At 44.4% G+C, this 8519-nt stretch overlaps 1 long non-coding RNA gene across 1 annotated transcript; it reads right to left on the bottom strand.

The window, feature by feature from the left end:
- Positions 1-856: 856 nt before the first annotated feature.
- On the bottom strand, positions 857-4423 carry LOC136429354 (uncharacterized). The gene is made up of 3 exons (XR_010754746.1): positions 4367-4423; positions 1130-1531; positions 857-998 (listed from the first exon to the last, which is right to left on the bottom strand). It is a non-coding gene; the product is annotated as an uncharacterized lncRNA (long non-coding RNA).
- Positions 4424-8519: the final 4096 nt, after the last annotated feature.

Raw genomic sequence — 8519 nt, 5'->3', positions numbered from 1 at the left:
GCTGCTAACCAAATACAACTTGTGAGCTTGTCTACGATGATAGAGGGAGCCCCGTCATATGTTGCGTGCCTAGACAATGCAACCTTCCACGGTGCGAGATTTTGCGTCTTTGCATGACCGTTCCGCAAATATTGCTCACATAATACACTATTCGGACTGAAAAGGATTAAAAAATACCGAGACGGACAGGACATTCATGTGTTACTTGAAGAAGGTAAGTAAACACGGAAAAGTTAAATTACATACCACGCTTGTGGAGTCTGCATGAACTTAGGAGTCTGTGTCAATAAATTAAAGTGCACATGCTGTCGAATACAGTGGTCCACGATGAAGGACAATTACGTGTTAATGAATCGGACAAAAGGGATTCGGGACGGTATTAGGAAATAAACGGACTAGTACTGCTGAACAGACGGTGACCAGGTAAGTTGTTTGTAGCAGATTACACCCAATGTATGAACGTGAACGTATGGGAAACAAACAAGCAGACCATTGACCGCATAAATCAAGCATAAGGTACTGAACAGAAGCACCTTAATCAAAATCTCGGTGAACACCTCATTGGGTATTGCTGACTGTTTGCGTAAAGCGCCTCTACGCTGTCCAGTCGTTAGGCTGTTCACACGATTCAATCAAGAGAATGTTGGATGCTGTCATATCTGTAATTATGTACAGGATTTTAATTACGCTCAAAGGTCATTTCTGCGTTTAGGACTTTCATAAGGCGTGCTCTGTTTGAACCTTTTTGTATAAAAAAAAAGAAACTTGGGACAGAGAAGACAAACGAAACTCACGGCTTTTGCAGCAGGTGCCACAAAACTCGAGCGGACACCAACACGACGAAGTCAGCGGTGTTCCTCCGTTATGACAGAACCGGTTACAGGCCTGAGTCTGTGGCCCCGGGGCTCCACAGCCGCTAGCTGTGCGCGTCTGCGTGCCTGAGTTTCCACAAGGGGCACTACAGGCGCTCCAACCGTTCCACTGCCAAGTGCAGGCCCCTAGGGAAAGCAACTTAGATTTACTACCAACCGACTTAGATTCACTGCACAACTCCCCTAAAATCATCATGAAGTGAGACTCAGAGAACATAAACGCCTACAGGATCCTGGTAAGAATCACTCAAACTCACGTTCGCAGCAGGTGCCTGTCCATCCGGGTGGACACGAGCACGAGGTAGCCAGGGGTGTCCCTCCGTTGTGACAGAACCGGTTACAGGCCTGAGTCTGCGGCCCCGGGGCTCCACAGCCGCTAGCTGTGCGCGTCTGCGTGCCTGAGTTTCCGCAAGGGGCGCTACAGGCGCTCCAACCGTTCCAGTGCCAGTCACATCTTCGACGCCGACGGCGCCTGAATGCGAGAGTCTCGTGGTTCGTTAACAGAGCGGCCAGGACACCCAGAAGAAGGATTTGGGCCGTATGCATGTCTAAGTCCACGATATTATCCAGGGTTCCGGGATAAGGGCCCTCAGTGTTTTATCTATTGTGCACTGAAGACAGCTTGCAGATTATTGGAGATGAACCTCAGCAAGAAAAGCCTTCTGAAGTAAAACAAGAAATGTACATATACTTTAATTTGCCTCTGTATGGCCTTGATACATGACTTATATCAGTAGATTGGCTTAGTGGGTGAATAGGAAACGGCTAGGAGCGAGCTTCGTAGGAGGGCCTGGGGAATGCTCCCCCGATTTGAATTACGAGAGAAAAATAATTGTTAAAATTGAAAAGTGTCGTTTTCGATGGTCAACTCCCGGCTTAAGAATAATTTCATCGGCCCTCCCCCAGGCCAAAAAAAATCAATGGCCCTCGCCCCTTTTGCACCAGCCCCCCGCTAAATATCGTACAGTCCCTTAGGTGTCGTCCACCGCTTTTTCTTATCGCTTGGACGCACTCTGCCAACATTGTGACTGTCCCTGACCACAAAGCAAACATACCCTACGAAACCTTTTCTCGCACTGCATCACTGCTACTTGTAAAGACATGGTAGCAACCTTCATTGTTGACTTGCATAGCAACCTTCCGCTTGGCTGTCAGTGGGACAGGTTACGCGCGTATGTCGCAAAACTGACTAATTTGTACACCTGGGGTATATTTCTACCCCGAAATTATTTGCGGTAGAAATCTACCATAGAAGAAAAAAAATCCTTATAAAAACTTGATAAATGCGTGGAAGACAATGGTTTTCTTGTGTGCAGAGTAATAATCTGTTGTGTGGCAAATACTAGTACCTAGAATACCAGACGAAAAGGCTTTCATGATATCGAAAATACTACAACGGCCAGCATTTGCATAATTGATATCTGTTGACATTCCTCTCTTTCTCAGTTATATATTCACATGTCTAAGAGCCCTATCATGACATTCAGGTCTCGGACCGGAGTTTATTTACGATTTCGAATGTAGGCCGACAGCCTCAGGTCGACGGTCTACAATTCCGCCAAGAAAAGTAGGACGGAAAATGTAATCACATGGGCGAAAAGCGGTTTTCTGCTGCTTTCCGATGTATTTATCGGTATTGTCCGTTGTCCCTTTATTTTGGGTAGAAACCATGGTAAAATGTAAATTTTGGACCCGAAAATTATCATTTTTTTACACTTTTTTGATCGAACCTGCTCGGAAAAAAAAAGAGTTTTCCTGGGGTCACGGCATATATGTTGAGAAAGCTCTGTAAATGGTGTCTCTGAAAAATGAAAAAAATAAAAAAGTCATGTGATAACTTTTTCGCAATCTCCGATGACGCAAATTCGGTGAAAATGCATTAAAAACGATGCTATTTGGGTCATCAGGCGAGAAAACCGCATCAACGGCCGCGGACTAATACAAAAAAAGGCTTCGATAGCGAACCAACTGCACCGCGCCCAAAAATACCACAACTCACGGGCTTTTCAGATGATTCAAAATATTTATGCACAGCTAAAACCATCACCAAGCAATCTCGGGCAGAAATCAGGGTGACGACCACGCACTTCCGGCAGATTACCGGGTCATGACCCAACCCCGGTCACAATTGAACTCCGACCCGGAACCTTAAGCGGGGTTACAGCTTTTCCTAATTGGTTATGTAAATTAGATACTGATTTACATTATACACATCTAATTATGGAGATCATCACTTAAGCTATCTGCATACCAAATCATGATTATTCGCCAACCTGTTCTTGAGTATTTCCCTTCCAACGTCTGAAACAAAATCGGCCCCTGCACTTTAAAAAATGCCGCTAGAGGACCTAAACACCACTAACTCTCGGTCACAGGAGCCATCTACCACCCAAAAACGACCATAGTATGTCCCTAACGGAAGTTATCAAATGTTCTACCCATCTAACAAATATCATTAGGATTCATCCACAGCTTCTCGATTCATGGCGTCCAAAGAAATAAGGAGTCCACGGTCATTACAGAAATACCCGATGAAGTCCAAGAATTCTTGCCAGACGTATACTATAATAGTAAAAGGCTGGCCCCTAATGCGTCGACAAAAATATAGCACTGAGCTAAAAATCTACTCTAGTTGTATGAATGAGGGCTAACGTACGGTTGCTGGCCATGGCTCAAGGCCAGGATTCTGAACAACTACCTTTTTTTCACGAAGTCTAACTGGTACCTACAAAGCAACATTCCTTTACGCAATGTCGTCACTTGCAACAACAATTATTTTAAGGAAGTATATAGATATTCCTCCCAAGTGGCCGCCACCGATATCCCTAGCAACCTTCCTTGTCGACAGCCTCCTCAGTGAGACCAAAATTATATTTGTGTAATCCTTGATTTCATAATTGGAATGAAGATACAAGATATAGAATTATGATCGAAAAGATAACGAAACGCAAATATGATCAAGGACGAAGTTCCACTAACTGAATTAAAAAGCTTCTAATCAAGTTGCCAACTGGGCGATCGCCGGCTAGTCAAGTTGCCAACTGGGCGATCGCCGTCTAGTGGTAAGAGGGCCTTAATCACACACATCCTTTTGATACTAACATTAGATATTTAGACATCTGTTGTTTACATTGTTCTGTAGCTTTCATCAAAGTCCGCTTAACGTACTTAGAGTGCCACACTATGCAACTGACATCAAATAGCACAACATGAGGAAGTGTACCCAATAAGGGACCGCGATGTTTGAAAGTACCCTAGTGAGGCAACGACATATCAGATTCACGTCAATTCACGTTCAGGTTTCAATGTGTTTGAATATGTCACAGTAGAGATTGGAATCCAGTAAAGTCCGGAACTCTACTAGTAGAGATTGGAATTCCAATCTCAACTAGTAGAATCCAGAACTCTACTAGTAGAGATTGGAATTCCAATCTCTACTAGTAGAGTTCCGGACTCTACTGGATTCCAATCTCTACTGTGACAAATACACTCACCTGTCAAGACTAGGTAGATGAACAGAGGGCAGAACGTTTTAGCCGGCAAGGCCATGGGCACTTTCTATTAGATTTCCGACCGCTCAGTTGTACTCAGTACTTCTTGCGACAGTATGCCTCCTCGAACTGAGAGGCTGTTTCCTTGTCCCAAATGGTTTCAGTGAGACTTTTTCTGGGAAGTTCCCCCAGATAGTAATTCGTTAGCAACCTTCCTTGTTTCTGGAGTCCTCGTTAGTAACCTTTCTTCAACTAGTTCGAAAATATTGACACCTCTCGTTGTCTAGCCTGCCAAAACTGCATAGCAACATTCCTTGTTCGCAGACTTTCATAGCAACCATTCTTTATTGATTCTTCAGAACCAGAGGTGCAAACCCCCATCACAAGTGACGAGAAAACAAGTGAAGCCACTGTTAGTTCGCATGCACTTTTAGTCAGAAAAAATACAAATGCCGAAAAACGATTAACGTCTTAAGTTCGATTAACGTATCAAATGTTGCTCCTTGGCAGAAATGAAGTCTTTACCTTACATTGAAATGTGCTAGTAGTGTTCCTATGCCAAGGTACATATTTGTACTCCTGACACGCACATGTTTAAGGTGGGCAGCAATAGAATAATGGACTGGACACACTAGACTTGGAGTACACTATAGTGTACTATGCATTATTCTCTTTTCAAAGTGGGCAACCAGCTGAGTGACCAAACACAAAGAGGACCATACCCTTGATAACATCACTTCACTTTCGGGCCCCGTGGGACACCCTGCGGCTACCGGGAGTTTTTGGGGGGGACGGCCGAGCCACAGATTTAAAAACAAACTCGGAGTTAAGATTAACGCGTCTCATATCCTGCATTGAACCCTCTCACGTGTATAGAATGAAAGGATGAAAAGTTGCAGAATCATCTTGGGGTCGTGTGGCGCAACGGCAGAGCGTTCGACTCAGAACCAAGAGGTCACGAGTTCGAATCCTGTCATGTCACCGATCGTGTGCCCTTGGGAAAGGCACTTTACACGACTTTCCTCACTCCACCCAGGTGTAAATGGGTACCTGACTTCAGTTGGGGAAAGTCGTATTGAGGTCACCTGGTGGCGCCGAATGGCAGCCGCCGAGACCCTTGCGACAGTTCCACAAAATGCAAGTGTGGATAAGATATTATATGTTGGGTATGGTGTGAAACCTGTAAAACCCTGCATCAATTCAGCGCTAGAAAGGCTGCCATTGCGGGTAATTTCTGACCAATTAAAACCATTATCATTATTATTATTATATCTTGAACGATATGGTCCTACAGAGTTAGACTGATCAACTGAGGTAATATTCGACAACAATTTACCCGCAGCGGTAAAAGTCGACGCACAAACGGACTATATATGTATTGTGCCTACAACAGTAGATACGCCGATCACAGTCCAGTACGCGATGATCGCGCTTCTCCACCGTATACACGTATTCATTTATCACTAATTTGAGTAACACAAAGTAGCGCTGCCCACGGCGTCCAATATCCCACTCTGCCCAAACCAAGACATTTCCGTGTGAGAAGCAAATATCGGCCGTGCTAATGTACATATCACAGACGTCAACATTATCTTTACCCCTTGGGTGGCCTAGCGACTGTGCAAATGGTTCTCGGTCTTTTGGTGGACAGTTGAGCATTTTTCTTCGATGAACTGGGCAGTAGTTTGCAAAGGGCAAATTTAGAAAACTGCAGACAAAAGGGCAACGCGAAGTATGAACATGGGGCAAACTCTCTCTGTGTTTACATTTCAAAGCAAGTATTGGTCTTTGATTATTGTTTTGTCTCAAATCCTGAAGATGTAGTAGAAGTAATTAAAATCTTCCTTTAAGTGACACCACTAAAACCGTTATAACTAGCAACAGATTTTGGTACCGCCTCGTAATACTGTTCTTGCATATTCAATGACTCCCAATGCCAAAAATGTTTTCTTCCATTCTCAGTGTTTAACAATCATCATAGGTAGACAAGTAAGTTTGTTGAAAAGAACCAAAATTTATCTAAGTAGGAAAAAATCCTTCGAACATGAATCTCACAGAGTAGACAACACATTCCAACAACATTATATGAATGTCAAGGGAAAAAAAATGAATAAAAGCGAATTACCACACAAAATGTCTATCAGAGTCACAGCTACGCTGGAAAAAAGCAGTGGGAATGATTCCTAAGCGTTGGGGATGATCCCTAGCAACCACCCTGTACATTTCTGTACTTTCGGCTTATAATGGATAAAAGGGATAGAATGTTAGCTTTACAGCCATTAATAGACACGCTAACGCAAGACTCACGGGTTTCGCAGCAGGTGCCCCAGAAGTTAAGAGAACAGGAACACGAAGAAGCCATCGGTGTCCCTCCGATGTCACAGAACCGGTTACAGGGTTGGGTTTGTGGCCCCGGGGCTCCACAGCCGCTAGCTGTGCGCGTCTGCGTGCCCGAGGTTCCACAAGGGGCGCTACAGGCACTCCAACTGCTCCAGGAATAGCTACATGATGATCGACGTCTCCGAATTGAAAATCGTCGCCGCCGCCATGCCAGAACTTCTTGGTTCGTTAACAGAATCACCAAGACACCAAACAGAAGGATTTGATACTTTTGCATGTGAAAGCCAAGAATATTATTTATCATCTTTAGAATGCGCTGACTGATCGCGTGGATGACAGCAAGATATTTTATCATGTCTCATATCCAAACCTGGATTGAGATCGCATCCGACGGGCGCATCTGATCGATCAAATAATGGACTTTGTCTGTTCGCTAACTGTTTGCAGCGTAGAAGCTTAGTTTGTATTATCCATTTAATGTCAACATTCCTAGGTGACCCAGCAAATTTTTGCGCTGGCTGTTTGCGTTTCCTCCATTCGGTTGGTGATGCTTGTCACGTAGACCCGACGACATTGTTGAGTTGGACCCACCCCTATTTGACGGTCTCAATTTTGTTCGGAAACGGAATAAAATTGATGCGCGCAAGGATGTCATATTCTGGTTTCCGTTTTATTCTAGACATTCAAACAGTGGGGGATTAAGTTTTGTACGTGCTTGTTCATGGAACATCAAGTTATATATCACCGTTAAGGTTCATTTTACGTTAAGTTTGGTGACTCGGAGGGCTCGCAACCCTGGGCTGACTCCCCGTGTTTGATGCACCCTGCCTTGAGCACAAATACACCAGTTTTAAAGATGATTCTGTTTTTCGGACAGTCCCTGCCAAATTTTGTCAAAGTTCATCAAAGTTTTCTGGCGTGACATTATTTACAATTTTTTGTTTAGCTCTAAAACAAAAGGAGTTCTCCCAATGACGGTTGGTACGGAAGAAAACGTACGGACTTCATTAAGACGGCGTCACAATTCATGCGAGCGTCGGCCGAATTTGTAGATCGCCCGAAGCTCGCCGAATTTCAAAATAGCCCGAGCGTCGACCGTATTTTCCAATGAAAATCTCCGGTACGTCCGTCGAACACTAAAAACTAAAAATTCCCCATGAGATGGTACTATCTCTTGGACATGGACGAAGTCAGAATCGATTAACCTGGTAAAAGGCCAATATTTGGATCAACTTTGATTTCTCAAAATCGCCCGAAGCCCGCGTAATCGCCAGGACGTCGGCCGTACTTCGGCCGAAAATGCAAATTTAAAGCTCGCCAACACGTCGGCCGAGCTGAATTTCTGATTTGTGACGGGGGCTTAACAGAATTGATCCTTCCTCACCTGTACAAAATAAAGTTACGACAAGTGTCCGGATCATCGTCATCGACGCTGCACCTTCTGGGCTCGACTGAGGCATTCAACTTGGCCTGTGTCAGCTGATCTCCGGCGATTGGTGAAATGTCAACGTTGGTAAAACAACCAGAACCTTTGCAGCGTAGGCCGGGTGGCAACGGACTAGTTGAGTTCAAGGCAGCACGTGGTCTTCTGTGATTTGATTACATCATTGTGGTCATGACGTATGAGATGTCACGTCGAGATGTCAAATCCGTCAGCCGCGCCCCGTTCCACTTTTTTTGTGAAGCCTTTGACAAAATCAGGCGAATGTTTTACAGTATCCTAATCAAACTTGTCATGCACCAGGATAAAAAGTACATCCAAAGGGCACTTCTCGGTTTTTATAGACTTAAACTGCTTGTTGTAGTGACGCTTCGT

The sequence above is a fragment of the Branchiostoma lanceolatum genome, chromosome 3 (assembly GCF_035083965.1).
Source record: "Branchiostoma lanceolatum isolate klBraLanc5 chromosome 3, klBraLanc5.hap2, whole genome shotgun sequence".
Lineage (NCBI taxonomy): Eukaryota > Metazoa > Chordata > Leptocardii > Amphioxiformes > Branchiostomatidae > Branchiostoma > Branchiostoma lanceolatum.
Note: the sequence above shows the minus strand (reverse complement) of the source record. Positions and strands in the feature narration are given on the sequence as shown.